We start from the raw sequence: 21,619 nt of genomic DNA, 5'->3' as shown, positions 1-21,619 counted from the left end.
CAGTGCTTCATTTGTATTTTTAAAAAACAAACATTTTCAAGCTCTATCTTGAATAGAAGACTTTCTGTGGCCCTGAATACTTCACCATACCTCAAGTTGGAGAGATTATGCATATGATCTGAATGTATCGTGTCATATCATATTGCATTGTAAAGTATCACACTGTATAATTTCTTATCATATTATAGCATGTTGTATTTTATTATATTGTATCATATGTAATATTATATTATGTTGCAATGTAGCGCATCTTATCACATCAAATTACATTGTAGTACTATATCATATTGTATTGCAACTTACGCATTGTCAGGGTTCCCACGCATCCTGGAAAACCTGGAAAACAGTTGACCAGTTTTCCAGTACTGGAAAACACCTGGAAAATGGGAGAAAAAGTAAAATGTCCTGGAAAATCACATATTGTCCTGGAAAATTATTTCAACATGGCTGCGTGCGACCTGACCCTATTAACAAAACACATCCCCATTCATTGAAAGTTGAGTGCACGCTGTGCTGGAAAAGACAGTGACACTGCACAACTTTTTTCACATCTTTTCTCCTTCACTTCATAATCATGCATTCACATAAAACGGGGGTATATTGTTTATGTTTTATGGTACATTAACCTTGTAGAGTGCTCTTTTGATTCAAAGAGTCTTATATTTAAGTTATAGTGTGACCAGTGGAGTCGGGCAGAGAGCTTGGGGGTCTGTGCCTCACAACTTTCTCTGCAGGCTGAGAGCTCAATTACTGTACTCTAGCTCAGGTGTTCTCAAAGTGGGGTCCTGGGACCCCTGGGGGTCCGTGAACCATAGTGTGGGGGTCCGTGAAATAATTTGAATTCATTTCTAATAAATTATAAAATTGTGCTGTGTCATTACAAAACAGCATACACCATTGTTATGATACCATTTGGTGGCTCGAAGGGATATGTGAGTCTTGCTACTGTTAATTTTCTGAAAGTGTTTAAGATCAATTACTTGAAAAGTATAAATGCTGTCATGTTGAGTCCACAAGGAATGAAATGACCCTCTGTTTTAAAGTATATAAGTGGTATTTACTTGATTCAAATTGAAGTGTTATCTGTTTATCACTATGGTACAGGTCTGAAGTATTTACATTGATACGTTTTACAATACAAATAGTTCCAAGGGCAACTAAGAGTGCAAATGGTAGTAAGCATGTGCTTTAGTGATGGGAACTTCGGCTCTTTTCAGAGAGCCGGCTCTTTTAACTCAGCCCCCAAAGAAGAGCCGGCTCTTTCGACTCCCGAACGGCTCTTAATTTAGGATCTTTTGTAGCCGTATATTTTACCTTAACTTTGCAAAAACTAATGGTTTGTGTTGAAAACCCTTTTACATACAATGTTTTAATGAGAAGCCTTATAATTGACCAATTTTGTGCATTTCTGTTCAAAACCATTCTCACCCTGATCCTAGGGTTAGGGTTAGGATGAGGGTTAGGGTTGTGATTATGATTAGGGTTAGGGTTAGGATTAGGGTTAGGGTTAGGGTTGTGATTAGGATTAGGATTAGGGTTAGGGTTATGGTTAGGGATAGGGATAGGCTTAAGGTTACGATTAGGGTTAGGGTTAGGGTTGTGATAAGGGATAGGGTTAGGGTTGTGATTAGGGTTAGGATTAGGGTTAGGGTTGGGATTAGGGATAGGGTTAGGGTTGTGATTAGGGTTAGGGTTGTGATTAGGGATAGGGTTAGGGTTGTGATTAGGGTTATGATTAGGGTTAGGATCAGGGTTAGGGCTAGGGTTAGGGTTAGGGTTAGGGTTAGGGTTAAGATTAGGGTTAGGATCAGGGTTAGGGCTAGGGTTAGGGTTAGGGTTCAGATTAGGGTTGGGGTTAGGGTTATGGTTAGGGCTAGGATTAGGGTTAGGGTTAGGGTTAAGATTAGGGTTAGGATCATGGTTAGGGCTAGGATTAGGGTTAGGGTTCAGAATAGGGTTAGGGTTCAGATTAGGGTTAGTGTTGTGATTAGGGTTAGGGTTGTGATTAGGGTTAGGGTTAGGGTTAAGATTAGGGTTAGGATCAGGGTTAGGGCTAGGGTTAGGGTTAGGGTTCAGATTAGGGTTGGGGTTAGGGTTATGGTTAGGGCTAGGATTAGGGTTAGGGTTAAGATTAGGGTTAGGATCATGGTTAGGGCTAGGATTAGGGTTAGGGTTCAGAATAGGGTTAGGGTTCAGATTAGGGTTAGTGTTGTGATTAGGGTTAGGGTTGTGATTAGGGTTAGGATTAGGGTTAGGATTAGGATTAGGGTTAGGGTTCGGATTAGGGTTCGGATTAGGGTTAGGATTAGGGTTAGGATTAGGGTTGTGATTAGGGTTAGGGTTGGGATTAGGGTTAGGGTTGTGATTAGGGTTAGGATTAGGGTTAGGATTAGGGTTGTGGTTAGGGTTAGGGTTGTGATTGGGATTAGGGTTGTGATTAGGGTTGGGATTAGGGATAGGGTTAGGGTTAGGGTTGTGATTGGGGTTAGGGTTGTGATTAGGGTTAGGGTTGTGATTAGGGTTAGGATCAGGGTAAGGGCTAGGATTAGGGTTAGGGTTAAGGTTCAGATTAGGGTTAGGGTTAGGGTTCAGATTAGGGTTAGGGTTCAGATTAGGGTTAGGGTTGTGATTAGGGTTAGGGTTATGGTTAGGGTTAGGGTTCAGATTAGGGTTAGGGTTCAGATTAGGGTTTAGGTTGTGATTAGGGTTAGGGTTAGGATTAGGGTTACGGATAGGGTTCAGATTAGGGTTAGGGTTCAGATTAGGGTTAGGGTTAGAGTTAGGATTAGGGTTAGGATTGGGGTTAGGGTTAGGGTTCAGATTAGGATTAGGGCCACGGTCAGGGTTAGGGTTCAGATTAGGGTTAGGGTTAGGATTAGGGTTAGGGTTAGGATTAGGGTTCAGATTAGGGTTAGGGTTATGATTAGGGTTAGGGTTATGATTAGGATTAGGGTTAGGGTTAGGGTTTGGATTAGGGTTAGGATTAGGGTTAGGGTTAGGGTTAGGGTTCAGATTAGGGTTAGGGTTAGGGTTCAGATTAGGGTTAGGGTTCAGATTAGGGTTAGGGTTAGAGTTAGGATTAGGGTTAGGATTGGGGTTAGGGTTCAGATTAGGATTAGGGCTACGGTTAGGGTTAGGGTTCAGATTAGGGTTAGGGTTAGGGTTCAGATTAGGGTTAGGGTTATGATTAGGGTTAGGGTTATGATTAGGATTAGGGTTAGGATTAGGGTTAGGATTGGGGTTAGGGTTAGGGTTTAGATTAGGATTAGGGCTACGGTTAGGGTTAGGGTTCAGATTAGGGTTAGGGTTAGGATTAGGGTTAGGGTTAGGGTTAGGGTTCAGATTAGGGTTAGGGTTATGATTAGGGTTAGGGTTATGATTAGGATTAGGGTTAGGGTTAGGGTTTGGATTAGGGTTAGGATTAGGGTTAGGGTTAGGGTTAGGGTTCAGATTAGGGTTAAGGTTAGGGTTAGGGTTCAGATTAGGGTTAGGGTTAGGGTTCAGATTAGGATTAGGGTTAGGGTTTGGATTAGGGTTAGGATTAGGGATAGGGTTAGGGTTCAGATTAGGGTTAAGGTTAAGGTTAGGGTTAGGGTTGTGATTAGGGTTAGGGTTGTGATTAGGGTTAGGATCAGGGTTAGGGCTAGGATTAGGGCTAGGATTAGGGTTAGGGTTCAGATTAGGGTTAGGGTTAGGGTTCAGATTAGGATTAGGGCTACGGTTAGGGTTAGGGTTCAGATTAGGGTTAGGGTTAAGATTAGGGTTAGGGTTAGGGTTAGGATTAGGGTTAGGGTTAGGGTTAGGATTAGGGTTAGGGTTAGGATTAGGGTTAGGGTTCGGATTAGGGTTAGGATTAGGATTACGGTTAGGGTTAGGGTTAGGGTTTGGATTAGGGTTAGGATTAGGGTTAGGGTTAGGGTTCAGATTAAGGTTAGGGTTAGGGTTCGGATTAGGGTTAGGATTAGGATTAGGGTTAGGGTTAGGGTTCGGATTAGGGTTTGGATTAGGGTTAGGATTAGGGTTAGGGTTAGGGTTAGGGTTAGGGTTTGGGTTAGGGTTAGGGTTAGAACCAGAACTAAACTTAAGTAAACAGAACCAGAACCAAACTTATGCAAACAGAACCAGAACTAAACTCAAGCAAACACAACCAGAACCAAACTCAAGCAAACACAACCAGAACCGAACCAGACCCGAGCCAGAACGTACCAGAATTGAACCAGAACCGAAGCGAACCGAACTAGAACCGTGCCAGAACCAAACCAGAACTGAACCAAACTCAACCAGAACCGAACCAGAACTGAACCCGAACCAGAACCGAACCAGAACCGCACCGAACCAGAACAGTGCCGGAACCGTACAAGAACCGAACCAGAACCGAACCAGAAACGAACCGAACCAGAACCGAACCGAACCAGAATCGAACCAGAACCGTGCCAGAACCGTACAAGAACCGATCCAGAACCGATCCAGAACCGAACCAGAACCGAACCAGAACTGAACCAGAACCGAACCAGAACTAAACTTAAGTAAACAGAACTAGAACCAAACTCATGCAAACCGAACCAGAACCAAACTCAAGCAAACAAAACCAGAACCAAACGTACCAGAACTGAACCAGAATCGAAGCGAACGGAACCAGAACCATGCCAGAACCAAACCAGAACCGAACCAAACTCAACCAGAACCTAACCAGAACGTTCCAGAACTAAACCAGAACCGAACCAGAACCGATCCAAACCAGAACCGTGCCAGAACCCCGCAAGAACCGAACCAGAACCGAACCAGAACCGAACCAGAATCGAACCAGAACTGGACCAGAACTTTACCAGAACTGAACCCGAACCAGAACCGAACCGAACCAGAACCGCACCGAACCAGAACCGTACAAGAACCGAACCAGAACTTAACCAGAACCAAACCGAACCAGAACCGAACCGAACCAGAACCGTGCCAGAACCGTACATTAACCGAACCAGAACCGAACCAGAACCGAACCAGAACTGAACCAAAACAGAACCAGAACCAAACTCAAGCAAACATTATTAATGTCCTCAGGTTGGCATTGAGAAAAATGCGATGCCTCAGCTTGGATGGGCTGATCTGATTTCTCCTCTCAGTGAGTATTTGCCCTGTCTTCAAGAAGACTCTCTCTGAAGGAACAGATGAAGCCACGATACACAGCCTCCCCTCCATCACCTGTATCCTATATCCTCACATGTGATTGGCTGCATGGCTGCTAAGCTGACCAATCAACACAAAGTTCTGCTGTGAGCAGAGCTGGGGCTGAGCACTGTGAGAAAAAAACGAAAGGAAAAAACTGGGAGGCTCTTCTGATTCACTATAAAGCATCGGCTCTCAGAGCCGCAGCTTTTGATCATGACACATCACTAATGTGCTTAATCTGTGTTACAATTATGAGGGGGTCCTTGGACAATTTTCTCACCTGTAAGGGGTCCCTGGCTCCAAAAAGTCTGAGAACCCCTGCTCTAGCTAGTAGGAGTGCAAACTCCCGATAGTGAAAACAAACGGAACAAAAAGAGCGACACAGCTGCACAGAAACTCCTAGACTCCTAGACTACATGTCTTTCAATGTAGACTTCCACTGAGAGGAACATATTAGACTATTTAGGAACTAAATTAGGAACTAAATTTAGACGGTCATACCAGCTTGATCATCAATGAAAATGTCCTGGAAATGTCCTGGAAAATGATCTCTGGAAAAGAGTGGGAACCCTGATTGTATTACAACGTACTGTATCAAATTATATCATGAATTGCACTGTGCAGGCTTCTTTCACATTGTTTGATATCGTATTGTAAAGTAGACACAATCCGGTTGGCGGGCTCTGGTCCGGGTCCTGCCCGGCTTCCTGGCTGTCTGCTCCTGGTGCTGGGCCCCCTCGGCCCTGGTGGCTCCTTTGGCTGTGTCTTGGGGGGCGGTGTTGTGGGGGTGTTCCTTGGGGGGGCTGTGGGATCTCTCCCCCCTCATCCCCCTTTCCTCCTGCTGGGTGACCTGGGGGTCGCCCTGGGTGTCCCGGTGGTACCTGTTTCCTTCCAGTCTGGGTCCTTGGCTGGTCCCCTGGCCTGGGTCTCCCACAGAGCGTTGGGCTCATCAGCCTGACTGCTTTTGCGGCCCGAGTGCCGGGCTGCACCACTCGGCTGATCTGACCCAAGTGGTATCATATGCACCAGTGGTGGTCTTGTTACATAAATAGAACACAGCACGGCGGCAACCCTCTGCGACCCAAGCTTCAGTAATGATTGTGGACACTAAGGGTTGCTTAATCATTAGTATCACCGCACAGTGTTTTTGGCGTCATGGTGAGATGGTCCCTCTCCATCTAAGGCTGTTTCCGAAACCGCCTACTATACTAGCAGTACGTACTGATTTGTCCAAAATTCAGTATGTAGTAAGTAGTATGTGAACAAGAGCAAAATCTGCAGTAAGCCAAAACTCCCCGGATGTCTACTGATTCGAGAAAATATCTCAGCATGCATCGGACCAGTCTGCCTTGCGTACTGTTTCCCATAATGCACAGCGCTCGTTCTGCTTTTTCTTTTTCCTTATATTTTGATGAGGGGGAATCCGTTTTTGGGTGCTGTCAAATTACATATAAACTACTTCCTAACTTTTTAAATCATAAATGGATGCTAAATAAGCATTTTATTTGTATTTGTTTACTTCCACATTCCGAAACTGGAAATCCAGCGACGTCTGGCTCAGCATGCTGCATGACAGATCGAACAGAACAGTCATACTATATACTAAATTCAAACGCAGTATGTAGTAGGCAATACCTACTGCCTAGTATAATATAATAATAGTAAGTAGTATGTAGCAAGCTGTTTCGGAAACAGCCTAAGTGTCTTAGGTCTCTCTCTCCTACTCTTTCCCTGTCCTTTTGTATATCTTTGTGTATTCTTTTTTTTTAATTAAATTTAAATTGTTTTTGGTCCACCGAGGTGTTCACGCCCTCTTTTACAGAACATGATATTAGCTGTCAATAAAAGATAGGCCAGAGTTCTAAGAGGGATGGTGATGGTTGCATGCACACAGTCACAAGAACAGAAGAAAAATGTTTTCTTTCTTTTCTTTTGCTGCAAGAATAAATTGCATTAATATTTGACAGTTTGTGACAAACATGACGCAAACCAGAAATATATATGCAGACAAGAAAAAAAAGAGAAAAAAAGGAAGAAAAAAAAAGAAAAAAAAAAGAAAAATGAAAATAAATATTATAATTAATAAATATTTGTAATTAGTTCATCTGATAATGTGAAAACAATGTGACACTCAATGGTCACTCATGAAGATGAACTGACTGGGAATTACAACCCTCATTTGCTGCTCTTGTCTGCTTTAAAAAGGGAATTATATGAATTAAAAACTCACCATTTAGTTGTTTCAACCCATCTGCTCTTATAGCATTGTTTTCAACTACATATAACAGCTGCTCAGCACCAAATCACAGACAGACATTATTAAGAGACCAGCTTGGGAGCATTACTGAGCATTTAGCTTCTTTAGAGAAGCTGGATGTGACCAAAAACAGAGAAAAAAAGGGGAGTGAATATTATTCATTATTATGACTGGACAGAAACATGAGTCTAGATGAATTTGTGAGGTTTCATAATTGCAGATTCCCTCTTAGATGTCCAAGCTTGTTCTACCTTTAATTTTTGCCTCTTCATGAACCTCTGAATGTGTGATTAAGGAACTGTTTTTAGATCAATTTTCCTTTCAGATAAAGAGATGATGCTATGGTTTGTCCAGATGCATAAGTACAGAGATTGTTATACAGAACATTCTCCTGTTAATTTGGACAGGTTTTGCATTTATGTATTGCTCTGTAGCAGTTTATTAAGGGGCAGCCTATTTAAATTACATATTGTTGGTTAATTGAAGCCCATTCATCTATTATGTACTATAATTCATAATGATGTTTATGTTTTACACTCTTTATGTCTTGTGTGCATACGATTTAATCAGCAAAGTGAATGTGAATGGGAGCAAAAAGCTGAGTATTTGCCTTTAAGAAGGAAGTAGATCAAAGGTCATAAGTTACACCAATTTGAAACACTCAAATGCAGTGAAGGTCAATATAGTTGTATTTCAGAACAAAAGAGAGCGATTATACTGTAGTACTTTCCACTGATACAAAGAAAACAAGCGAGAAGAACAGTTGTTTTTTTTTAGAAATATATTTATTAGGTTTTTTAACAGTTCAAACAAATCATATACGTACACTTGGCTCATGTACATATCATGGTTAGCATTCAAGTTAAGTTAATACAGGTGTCAGGCACAGGATTCACAATGTACATTGCAGATGTGCAAAGATAGAGGAAAAGAAAATAAGGGAATAAATAAAATAAAAAATAATGAAGATAATAACAAAAAGTTGTGCCTATAGCACAAAGCCTCTTGTAAGAATAGTGGAAACATTTAGCCCAATATATACCAGGAAGGGTTCCCATGTTCTATTGAAAACATCGTCTCTGGAATGTAGTTTACATGTTAAATAGTCCAGTAGGATATGTAGGATCTTGTTCATTTCTTGTTCTATGATCTGCCAGAACCGCTGGATTTTTCTACATGACCATAGCTAGTGTGTGAGACTACCGGTTTCTGTCTTACACTTTTGACATTGTGGGGATGAATTTGGGTTAAATTTATGGCAATGGGAAGGAGACATATGAGCTCTGTGCAATATCATTAATTGAACTGCCTTGACTTTTGCTTTCTTCTAAGCATCCTTCCAGTTACTGAATGCTAAGTATTAATTTGTGTCTTTGTTTTAAGAATTGAATCTTAATTACTGACAAACTTTTTGTAAAAAGAAAGCTTTTTCCTTGAAAGGTGGAGCCCAGCCATGCAGGCCAAAATTTGAACACATCCATTGATTTCAGTTTTCCATTTATTTTCAGCTGAATTGGTCCTTTAATAAATCGTAATACCACAGAAGGGTATATAATATGCACTGAAACAAAAGAGAAGTGTAATAAATCAGTGTGTTTTCTTTGTTCTTCAGTACTTTTTGGTCGCAGATGTTCATTTCCATCAAACAAAGCCACTTCAGCTGCCATCGTCACACTTTACAAAATTGAGAAGTCAAGTTGCTCCTAGAGTCTGTCTTTTCCCAACAGTTGTCTTGTTCTGAAGTGTAACATTTGTTGTGACTCACCACAGCTTGACAGCTAATGTTTTTTTCTGTCACAGTAATCCTACAGAAAAAAATTGAGGAAAGTATTTAAGTGTTTGAAGAATTGCAAAGTTCATTGGGCGAAACATTAAAAAAGATTATGACAACTTCAGTAGAAGCAGAAAGTGAGAGCGAGTCTCCTTGTAGTGCAGGATTTAGCCTTCAGGTTGTTTTCTTTGCCTCCGTTTCGGTCTCTGCACCAAAGAGCTGCCTAAGAGCTGAAGGCTGTGCTTTTATTTTGTTGTGCACTTACATTCTTTCGATATTCTTGAGTTCTGCAGCAAATGTGCATTTTTAACGCTTGATGCGTGCACTGCGACAACTGCAAACACCCCTCCAGTGACCACAGGCGCAGACGCCTCAGTCTCCTCTGGCGTGGCCTGAATTTACTCGGGCTCAGAACTTTGGTAGTGCCCTCAGGGACCTGAACAGAAACTGGTTTTAAATGAGGTTAGCGCTTCAGATACTCTGTTTGTGTGGCCAGCAGCTTCTCCTACAGTTCCAGCCTTTACCCATCTGCCACTGACCCACGTTTTGCCAAAAGACCAATTGTGGTTTGTGTCTGCCAGATTAGTGTGTGGTGACATAATGATTTTGTCCCACATAAGGCTGATTTGACATGCTCTGCTTGCCTGTCTGTTGCTTGTAGGCATTGCAGCATCTCAAATCCAGCACTCTGCCTCCGCCTCATTACTGTCAGACACATCAGGAAACGCTTCCTCACTTTGGCGTGCATTGATGCATGTGCACGTGCAAACACATCCACAAAACTCTCCGTCAGTTTATGTGAGGCATACTGTCTGTTTTAATGCAGCCTTTATTGGGTGTCTGCTATTTGTTCTCATCTGCATGATTTTTGTACTTGCGATCCATTATTCATGCTTTCTCCACACACAACTTGCTTCTTCTCGCTTTAAAGCTTTTTTTCTTCCCCCTCATGTTGAGCTTTTATTTTCCCCACAGCTTCCCTTCTGTGTTTGCTGTGAGCGGCGCTTTGATGTAACGGTGCAGCCCGGCCCAGCTGTCTCAACCAGGTGAGCTGGGATTTATTCTGAGTTTCTTAATAACAGTTTTAAGTACTTTAAATCACTTGAACTTAAATACTCTCCATGGCCAATGCTTGACATACATACGCAACTCGAATCCTCTCCTATTTTCAGCAAACAGAGTGTGAGACAAATGAATATTTTATATAATAAGTCCTACTTTTTACTCTTTAAAAATCAATATGTGAAGCCAAACATCATTATAGAGTAATGTGATTGAGGATACCTAATAAGGCACAGCAAAATTAAACTTTAATCATCCCGACGGGGAGACTGGGCAGTGCTGTGTTCCAAAATGTTGCAATGCAGTATGAGTAAAGAAGTCTTCATCTTTCTTCTCAGACACATAATGGGCATGAAAACCTGCATAATAAGCGCATAAAACATGCAGAATTTAGATGTGTGCCACTATACAGATTCCTTCTTAGATGTCCAAGCTTGTTCTACCTTTCATTTTCACCTCTACATGAACTGCTTTCTTATTTTTTATCCCTTTATCAAAGCAGCGATTGAGAACAAGAGATAAGAGGAAGGAATCAGACAGATAAAGGGGAGTAAATCCTTTCAGGTAACCATGGCAGAAGTGAAGGTGATGTGTTGGCAGCCAAAACAAGTCAGCTCCCTCATCTTATCCTCCAATCCCCCTTGCATGTTCATGTCCTCCTTCCTCCCCTGCCGCCCCCTCAGCCTCGTGCATCTCCTCCTGGCTTGCTTTTATCTTTGCTGCACTATAAACAGAGATTCTTACCATTTCAAAGCTCATACCTTAAGTGTCTTCTCTCTGGCCTGCCACCAGACGCAGGCTTGGCCTTAAGCACTGGAGGTGTGTTTAGCACATGCAGGAGAGCGGTGGTGGTGGTGGGAATTGGCAAAGGGAAAATTACGATGGCCAACAGGAGAAAACATGCTGCATCAAGCTGCGAATTGAAAAACAATGCAAAATCAAAAACACATACAACACCAATTGTACCCCCTGAAGGTTCAGATAACTTCTGTTGTGTTGTCTGGATATGCAGCCTTTGTCTGTTTGATATGTTTCCTGGGTTTGTATGTTTTTTGTACGTTTTGTTTTGTTTTTGTATTTGCGCAGAAACCTGTATCTATCCATGCATCTTTTTCTTTATTTGGCAGCCTCTTTTTTCATTTGCAGCACATTCCTGTCATTTGCATTGTGGATTTGAATATGAGCCTGCAGACTTTTTCTCCTAAAGGTTGTTATGGACCAAAAGCTAAGCAGTTTTTTTTCATAGGCAAGACCAAAATTTGTAGCAGGCAGATTTGCGAAGAGTCAAAGAATTTGCAAAATGTCAATGCATTCTTGGGATGCAGCAGAGTTGTTCAATCCTGCCATCATTCAACAAAACAGAGGTGCAATGATTTGTTCATCTTGTCAGCCAAAACTGATAAAAGCACTGGTGGCTGAATTGTGGATAGTTAGATGGTCACCCTAATTGCATGTGTTATTCATAATGTGAGTTGACATAACGTCATTTGTCGGTACATGTGAGCAATCTCACATCCAGAGTCCAGCAGCATTTCACCCTTAATGCTGCAAGGAATAGGGCAGCTTGCAAAATTTGTGAAGTGGACCTTGATTATCATGGGAGCCCGTCAGAAACTCATGAGCATCTGAAGACGAGGTACGTTGGACTTCTCTCTCAGAAACATCAACTGTGACATTCAAACCTAACAGTTCGAAGTCAAAGCCACGGTGTGTGAGTTTTAATTTTCACTTCCTCACCTTAAACCCTTTCGGGTACATTACTTCATCTTTTCTGAACTTCTCATCTCTTCCCTCCTCCTCTCCTAGGAATGAACAGTGGAGCAAACTCTTACACTTTAAAACAAAATCACACATTTTTTATGTGAAGAGTTACGTTGAATTTTAAAGCTGATAGCTACATAAGAGCCACAAATTAATTGTGCCATTCTTACCTGATTGGTTGACCAATTCATTCTTTAGTCAATTACAAGTTGACTATCATATAAGTTGTCAGTTGCAGCCACATTTTAAAAGTTCTTCTGTTGTCTAAAAAAACTGAGAATTTTGGAAGTTTCACTTTTTATAATGTTGGGTTCACACCGAACACTGATGTTTGCGCTTTTTGTTCTAATACAAACGTGAGAATGTTTGTGTTTACTCACTTAATTCCTGAATGCCTCGCTCAAACGGTGTATCAAAATTGCGTGTACGCAAATTTTCGCAAGGGCAGACACCAGTCTGTTGTCATCAAACCAGGCTTGAGCTCGACAACAGTTAATGGGGAAAGCGGCTAGGCTAAAGGTGGCAGTGCTAACTTCCATGTACCACTGATAGTTGGAGTCAAGTGACAAAGGTTTTTCACAACTTACCAGATAATCTGACCTCCTCACTAACTTTCCTCTTGTTTATCCCTGTTCCCACAAAATGTAGGTGGTGTCACAGATATTAGGTGAAGCCACACATATAGGGTTGCCAACTTCCTCATTACTAAATAAGGGACAGGTGCACGGTGCCCTGGTGGTGTGAGCATAATGTGTGAATTCAGCATATATTCAGATTCTGATTCAACTGGAAATGCAGAAAGTGTGTATATTCCCTTTAATCCTTACTGTATCATGATGTAACCTGATATGAATAAACCTCAAAGAAACCACAATTTGGCTCTTTACATCAAAAAACAGACAAAATTAAAATTAAATGCAAAAGAGGAATATGACTCACCAAATGTACTTTTTCCATGGATACTTTTTGCTGCTCTTGACTGACTCAAGCAGTCTTTTGTCCTTTTGCTCAGCCAGAGAGAAGTCCTTACATGAAAAGTCACAGTTTAAAGATATTTGAAGTTCATTTTTGATCAGCTCTGTGCTGCATCTGTTTCTTCAGTCTGACCATTTAATGGCCATCAGAGAGAAAATCCTCTCACACTTTTTTGCAGTACTTGGCGCATTTGGGCTGAATACAACTGATGCGTGTGAGGGGGCTTGTGATTGGATGACAGGCATTGTGATTGGCACATGATCTACCACTGCCATTTTATCTAGGATCTGTAGAGTGCAGTCTGCTGTATTTACAAGAGTTATTAGTCAATAAACGGGACCATTGAGGTCCTGCATGAAACAAACCAATTTATCCCAATATACGGGACGTCCCGGCTAATACGGGATAGTTGGCAACCCTACACACATAGATATAATCAATTTGTCCTGTATATTCCAGATGAATTAGCCTTCGCCAGTCTGTACGCTGATTGGCTATCCCAACGCAAATTATTTGCATAATTAGTGCGGATTGTGCCATTCACGCCGCCTGTCCAGAACTTGCGTCTATTTGCGTCTTTACATTGACTTTACATGTAATTCAATCAGGCAAATGATTTTATTTGTGTTTGGTGTGAACTCTGCATAAGTTTGAATCACAATGCAGTTATTTAGGAATACTTCTCCACCAATCATTACAGATAAATCACATGAAAAGGAGTTTATTGATTAGGTTCATACTGCTATAGTAAGCCAGATTTTGGCCTCTGTGTCACTTACTGATGAGTTAAAATGAAACACACTGAGGTTGGATGATTGGGAACTTCACAGTTGAGATGGACCGTCGGTGGTCGGTTTCTACCAGAGAAATTCTCTGCTGAGCCAAGCTTGACTTGGCTTAGATAAAACCACAACTGGGCACTCTTCATTTACAAGCAGCAGTATAATTATCCCCACCTGAGTTTCACAAGAATGAAGTTAAATTAACCAAGCTCTGCCAGGAGAGGTAATGAATAGTGAGAAGGTGGCTTTTGCTTGGAGGGTAGAATATTTGCTTTGCTTTTGGTCTGAACACACCGTAACATTCATAGTGTTTGCCGATGTCTCCCTGAAAGCAGAGATATCTGAGGGATGATAAAGAGCTAGAGAGAGAAGCACAGGCACAGTCAAAGTTAAAGATAGTGTACAGGGTAATACTCCATATAGCACAGCAGGTCAACAATGAGGCAGATGTGATCGAGTGTGCAGTCTGACACATGTATCCTCGCCTTGTTTATAGTCAATGAATGCGTAAACGTGGGAGGATTCCACTGAAATATTCAAGGAAGTGGGCTGCATGTAATTACCTGTGTGTAAATGCATTTGTGTTTGTATTTATTAAGAAGCCATTTGGCATTTGGAAGCCGGCTACAGGGGGCTTTGAAGCATATTGTGTGTGCGTGAGAGAGAGTGTGGGCGGTGAAGTGCATTAAAAAGGCTGCCTGGCACTCTGTGGACAGACAGGGAGGCCTGCTCGAAGATAAAACCAGACTTAGATCAGCATGTTGAGTTTTTTGGCAGAATTTGCTCCTTTAAAAAAATCATTTACATATTGATTGTACGTCTGATAAAGCTGACTGTAAAAAGAAACATTGTTCACCAAAGATGAGGGACTCATATGGAGCTCACATGGCATATATTAATATGAATCCTTTGTTGCAAACCGTACTTATTGGCTGCGAATAAATGTGACGGCTTACCAACTTTAATCCTGGCTCATATTTACGCCTTGTTGTTTTATGTTTTCCCATTTATTTCTTATATACATGTTCTCGCAAGATAAGCATTTCCTGTCCTGTACTTCTATTGCAAATGAAATTGAATTGCGGGGATGAAATGAACGGCTGTGTAGGATGAGAGTGAGGAAGAGGAAGGGGGAGTTTGGGAGAGAGTGAGATTAGAGGGGAGGGAGGATAGGGGAGAGAGGGATTAGTGACAGGGGAGAGTGAAAGAGAAAGAGTATTGCTCTGCCAGGTGAGCCGTGAGGTGAGCTCAAGCTTTCAGAGATTATAACTTAACGGGCACAGGTCAATCTGGGTGACAAGTGTTAGAAACCTCAGAGCCTTTTTGCACCTCCCGCAGCTCCCATCAGTGACCCATTGTCCGTTTGTGCCTCATTACCTGGCCCTGGATCAGCATGTTTGGAAACAAGCTGCTAAGGAGACAGGGTGGTGCCCAATCAGTCGGATGCTGATGGATGTTATTGGAAGGGGGTTGGGCTGGATTGAGTGGAACAAGAGGTGGATAGATGGAAAAGATGGAGGACTGGAGTTATTCTGGTCTGTGGGCGTTTTCAAACTGAGAAGGGTGCTGATTTGATTTCTTTAAAACAGAATGATCTCTAAAGTGTTTTTTTTGGATGAAAGCACAAAAACAGATGAATTTAAAGGTGACACATTATGCAAAATTGACTTTTTAATGGTTCTCTACCTGAAATGTGTGTCCCTGGCATGTCTACAAACCCCCAGAAAATGAAAAAAAAATCCATTCTGCCCATTTTGATTTCTCCACCTGTCTCTAAATGTGTGCTGAAACAAGCCCAATTTTCATGAATTTCATACGTCACAACATGTTCTGTTCTGTAACGGAAGTCAGAGCTCGGAGCTTGTTCAGCCAATAGACTGTATAAAATACAACTCAACCCCTCCTCCGTTTTTCATTACCTGCACACGTGTGCTAACAAGGAGCTTAGGAGGGAGGCATGCTAGTTGTAGGCTGTCTTAATAAACACAAAGGTCAGTTTTACTCCCCACGTCTGCAGATTTGAAGATCTAGTGGATGATTTTTATTTTTCATGGGAAAAAAAAGCTAGCGTTAGTTAGCATAGCCACATAGCTACATGTTCGTAGCTATGTACCAAGACACACGTCGACATACTGAAAAATAAAACAACAAGAAACACAAAATCTGTGACCAATCGTTCAGAAAGGTCCTGCTGCAGGCGCCTCTCCGTCAGGATCAGATTCTAGATCAAATTCAGAGGGTTGAAGTAACGTGGGTGTAAACACATGCGGGTGGGGGCGTGGTCAGAGAGCTCATTCTCATTTAAAGGCTCAGACACAGAAAACAGCCTGTTCTGAGCAGGGCTGAAAAAGAGGGGTTTACAGGCATGCCAAAATCTGATTTCAAAGTGTTTTTTTGAGCAATAAGCTTTAAAGACATGTTTTGGGGACCTCTTAGACCAGTAGATTTTGATGAAAAAGAGCATAATATGTCACCTTTAAAACTCCTGTGAGTAACTTTCAAAGTATGGTGTTTTTGAGGTGCCCTCTGTGGATAAAGTTGCATGTCATGTCTTCACTGATTATGTCCTGTTCACGTGTGAGAACTGTTTTTTATAGCCTTGATGAAGAGTTTTCACACTGTGGTGACTCTAGTGACACATTGGATGAAAACAGTAGTGTTTTTATGGGATGAAGACTACATTCCCTTTGAGCACCATCACCCACTGTTGAAAAGATGTGGCTCTTGCAAAAGTGTGCATTTGTGGTGTAAGGAATATTAAGCATTAAGCTCTGCTCTGCACTGTGGAGGGTAATGGAGATCCTCTTCATTTCCAAAGCAAAGACCTGGTTTTAGAGCTTATGCATCTAAAACGTGACTTCGATATAAAATCTTTGTATTTTTGTTAAACCTGCTCCAGTATCATCCATGAATACAACACACTGTGTAAAAAAACTCCCCCTGCTTGCTAACTTACTTCTCACTGCCAAACTTTACCAGCCCAGTTCTAAACATAGAAACATCAGGGTGAGTGCCGAATATCGACTCTGTTTTATTCACAAAAAATCCAACCTGAGCACAGCCTCTAAAATACAGTATTGTCGCTGTTTGTCTAATTTTACAATGTTTGTCATGATGATGCATCAGTGTAAGAGGGAGACTATACCAACATCAGTTAAGGCTCCTCACAGTGCCTTTAAGATAAATATCATACTGCTTCATTTTTACAGTCAGATGTATCACTTGCAGTGAAAATGTAAAAACAAGGCTACTTCAAATGTTTGCAGCTAATCCCTTCTCTGACACTTAACCCCTGACAGCAGTTTCAGACATTCAATATAACTGTATAGAAATTAACATTCTTTATGCTAATGTTGTTGTTAACTTTTGTAGCTCATAAAGAGACATCAGTTTTATTTTCAGACCATTAGATTCTCTGAATCTTTCAATGATTTTATGACCTATAGACTATGGAATCCACATTCTTTGAAACTTTATGATGAGGAACATTATTTTAATTGTTGACCTATTTTCTCACACAGCTTTTCACACAGAATAATGAACCTCTTAAGACTGATTTATACTTCTGCATCGCCCCTACATAGCAGGGGCTGACGCGGACATGAGCACCACATACTCGTGCATCGATGTGTCTGTGACGCGCAGCAATTCTCCTCCGAAATGCTTGAGGGCAGTGTGGTCTCTGTGATAGCCGGTCGCCTGCTTCCGACCCCGCTACGATCTCTGTTTACTTTTTCACAGCAATTCAGAGTGTGTTATGTTAATTTAGAGCTGATACATGTTGCTGTTTATCATACAGCAACGCTTACAGGGAAGAATAGAGAGGAGGAGATGAAATACACGGCCGACGAGCGGGGATCTCGGAAGTGCTTTAAATGCGGTAAATACAATGCCGCCGAGCAGACCAATCACAGGGCTTGAGGTCCGCGTCAATTCTACACGAAGATACATTTTTTAGGAGGTGTACATCAGCTACATGAGGAATGATAACAATAATAATAATAATAATAATAATAATAATAATAATAATAATAATAATAATAATGATAATAATAATAATAATAATAATAATAATAATAATAATAATAATAATAATAATGATAATAATAATAATAATGATAATAATAATAATAATAATAATAATAATAATAATAATACATTTCATTTAAAAGCGCCTTTCTTAACACTCAAGGATACTTTACAGAGGGATCAAAACACAATCAATAAAATAACACAATGACATAAATAAAAACAACAAGCCAAGTAACCCCAAGTTAAAATGAAGCAGTGAAACTAAACAGAGAATGCAGATTGGAACAGATGGATTTTGAGTTTTGATTTGAAGAGGGGTAGAGAGTCAATATGTCTGATGTCTGGTGGAAGTGAGTTTCAGAGTTAGGGAGCAGAGCGACTGAAGGCTCTGCTCTATATGGTGCTGAGACGGGCAGAGGGCAAAGAAAGGGGGAGGGAGGAGGAAGACCTGAGGGAGCAAGAGGGGGTGAAAATGTGGTGGAGTAGGCTTCTGCGTAGGTACGGGAGCTACGCAGCCCTCGATTCGACGCAGAAGTATAAATCAGCCTTAATAGACTCAACCTCTCAGTTATGTCCTTTGTATACCCAGTCATGTTACTAACCTGTAATTAGTTGGGTGTGTGTTTATTTTTTTTAATTGGCATAATATTAAAAAAAAGTAGAACATGTCAGTTTTGTCTATATCTGGACTGACTATATGTATTTCTATATGAACTTATGCATGGTACAAACCATCAAAATCTTTCTTTATTAACATTTTATATGGTGTCCCAATCTGATCTGATTTATTGTTATATTTTTAACTGAACAACTCCATTGAGTGTGGAGTAAAGTGAGCAATCGTAGCATTGCATGATTCAGGATTTCTGCCTCATCACTCCCAGTCTGCAGGCATTTTCTTTTCCATTTAACATCTTTTAACTCTGTCATATCCCTTTCTGTCTTTCCTTTAGAGTTAACTGTATGCTTTTTGGCATGTTTGTTATCTCTCTGGCATTCTTGTCTCTTTCCTTTTTTCTCCACAGTAAACACACCAACAACAATTTCACTAGTCCTCGTTCATCAGATTGAAATGATAACAGCTATCCTAAAGTATCTGTAACTAAAGCTGCCCCTGAGCTGTCTGCTCTTTGAGCAGCAGTGTGCAGACCTTAGAATAATGTAACTGACCAATCAGGAACAAGTATTTAACACAGTCACATGACAACTAAGGACAGAAAAAATACAAGCGAAATACATTTAAGAGGAACAATCCTTCAATGTTGAGTGAGCATCATTCTGCATAGAGGAGTTCAGTCATTGAGGGTAAAGTAACAGAAAAAGATATTTTTTGGACCAGAGGGGGGGTTTAAAAATGGATTTTAAATGTATTCTTCAATATTTAAAAGAGTCTGGGCACTGTTTCTTTTTGACATTGTAATGTTTTCAAACATTACTCAGGGAGTCAGTAGCGTACTTGTCAGGGACTATTTTGAGCATCAGATTCAAACCCTTCTGAGTATTTCCTGCAGGGAGGTGTGTGAGGGTTTGACTCAAAAATAAACTTTAGTGCCCCTGTCTGTTGTAGTGATGGAACATGTTGCCCAGTTTTTGGCTCACTGATGTGCTAGGACTTGTTTTAGAGAGGAAACACTGTGAGGGTTGTGCTGCAGGGACTAAACCTGCTAAGCAGATACTTTTTTATAGTTTTTTTTTTGTCTTTTCATCGGCTCAATAAATATAATTTTTGTAAGTACAAAAGAGCAGAATATCACTTTTCTTACCTTTTGAAGCTCTGAAGGAATATAATCACTTCTGCACACAGAGCCACAAAGGATATACTTGGTACTGTCATGCTGCATGCCAATTAGCAGTGTTGACCTCATGCAGCATGCTCTGTTTATTTTTATCTTATCCCTGCAGGTATAGTTTAAACCTGTGACCAGTGTTCATTTTTGTCTTTTAAAAAACATCTACTACCCAAATTCTCCTCTTTGAAGTACATGAAGCTACAGTTGACTGCAATACAGGCAAACACTGCTGCTTACTATCTAACTGCTGTTTCTTAAAGGCTCTGTGAGGAGTTTCTGACTGGTTTTGAAATACACTTCCTCTTAAACCGATATGACCTACATAGTAAAATCAGATTATCACCAACATTATTGGTCATTTCTTTATACTTAATTGTATTTCCTGTATTCTTGTCGGGTTTTAAACAAAGGAAAAGAAGAGTCATATTCCGCCTTACTCTTCAGTGTCTATGTTTAGAATTCTGCTGAAGATGATTGGTAGTGAGAGAAAAGTTCGCAAGCAGGGGGAGGTTTTTTCTTTGGATACTTTTCTTTTCAGATAATGTTTTGTACTTATGGCTGATACTGAAGTATGATTTCAGTCGAAGTGTGTTCTGTCAGTAAATACAGCTAAGTTAGTCAATTTTAAAGTTATATATTTTGGGGCACTTTTGCTTTTAATGGACAGGACAGCTGAAGAGTGATAAGAAATGTGGGGAGTAGAGAGAGGGGGAGGACACACAGCAAATGGTCAAGACTGGAATTGAACCTGCGACCTCTGCAAAGAGGGCGATAGCCTGTGTATATAGGGCGCAGACCGCTAGGCCAACGGCGCCCAAAGTTAGCTCATTTTGAGAATGCTCTGGACTTAACTGTTATTATGGATGTGGCCCTTCCTATGAGCAAAACAGACTATTTAAATGCTAGAATCACAACTATTTTCAAATCAATGAAATAATATATATATATATGGTATGCAGCTATGCTAAGCATGCTTTTATTTTGGTCAAAAAATTATCCCTTAATTTATGTATTGAAGTCAATTAAATTTGTTCTTTTAAGGAATTCATTTTAAGTAAAATTAGTTCTAGGTGGCTGTGGCTCAGTGGGTGGAGTCGGTCGTCCTTCAATCGGAAGGTTGGCGGTTCGATCCCAGCTCCGGCAGTCACATGCCGAAGTGTCCTTGAGCAAGACACTGAACCCCAATTTGTTCCCTCTGTTGTTCAGCAGTGTTCCTGCAGGCAGCTGTGCCTCTTATTGGAAGACTCGTAATCTCAATATCTTCGAAATTGCCGCGTTAGAACAAAAATTCACCCCCCTCACAGTGCGAGCCGATCAAAAAATTAGCTATCCAGACTACACTGGTCTTTTCTACCAGGCTATAAACATGCTCATTTCTGCTGTAAAGATCGGCCTTTTCCCATTCATGTGTATGTGGTTTCCGGTACTTCTGGAGCCAGCCTCAAGCAGATCCTCGATGAACTGCAGCTTTTAGCACTTCTGCATTGGACACATATTTTTAGACTGGAGGTTGTCGCTTGATGTGTACGAATGAGATTAGCTAAAACTGATGGTCCCCTACATTAGCAGCCTCTACCATCAGTGAGTGAATGGGTAAGAATGGGTGAATGCGATGATTAGTGTGTAAAAGCGCTTTGATTAGTCAGACTAAAAAAGCACTATCCAAGTCCATTTACCATTTTAACAAGTAGTACCTGAATACAGAAAAAAATTATGGGTTTCTTGATTCTTTTTTTAATGAAAAGTAACTGAAGAGTTCATTTGCAAAAACAGGTAACTTCATTTTTATAAACTTTCAAAAAAATATTTCTTTTTTATATAGATTCCTAATAAAATCACATTTTCAAGATACCTCTGATTAGCAAAGTCATTTTGACTTAGTCAAAGCCACCCAACCTCAGTTGATTGATTATACCAAAAGCTAGTAATAGAAAAAAATTGTTTTGGGATCTTTTTTTAAAATTTTGTAAAAGTTAGTTAACTGTTTTTGCAAATTAACTCCTCAAATGTTTCTGCCCTCATTTTG

The 21,619-nt window shown here is 40.7% G+C and overlaps 1 long non-coding RNA gene across 1 annotated transcript in view; it reads left to right on the top strand.

Annotated features, from left to right (window-relative positions):
• LOC117823684 overlaps positions 1 to 21,619 on the top strand; it is a 170,877-nt gene that overhangs the window by 73,107 nt on the left and 76,151 nt on the right. Inside the window, exon 2 of the long non-coding RNA XR_004633466.1 lies at positions 10,167 to 10,237. This is a non-coding gene — a long non-coding RNA (uncharacterized LOC117823684). The remainder of the gene's footprint in view (positions 1 to 10,166; positions 10,238 to 21,619) is intronic.

This window comes from Notolabrus celidotus, chromosome 13 (assembly GCF_009762535.1).
Source record: "Notolabrus celidotus isolate fNotCel1 chromosome 13, fNotCel1.pri, whole genome shotgun sequence".
Classification (NCBI taxonomy): Eukaryota; Metazoa; Chordata; class Actinopteri; order Labriformes; family Labridae; genus Notolabrus; species Notolabrus celidotus.
The sequence above is the reverse complement of the archived record's forward strand: the minus strand, read 5'-3'. Positions and strand labels throughout refer to the sequence as shown.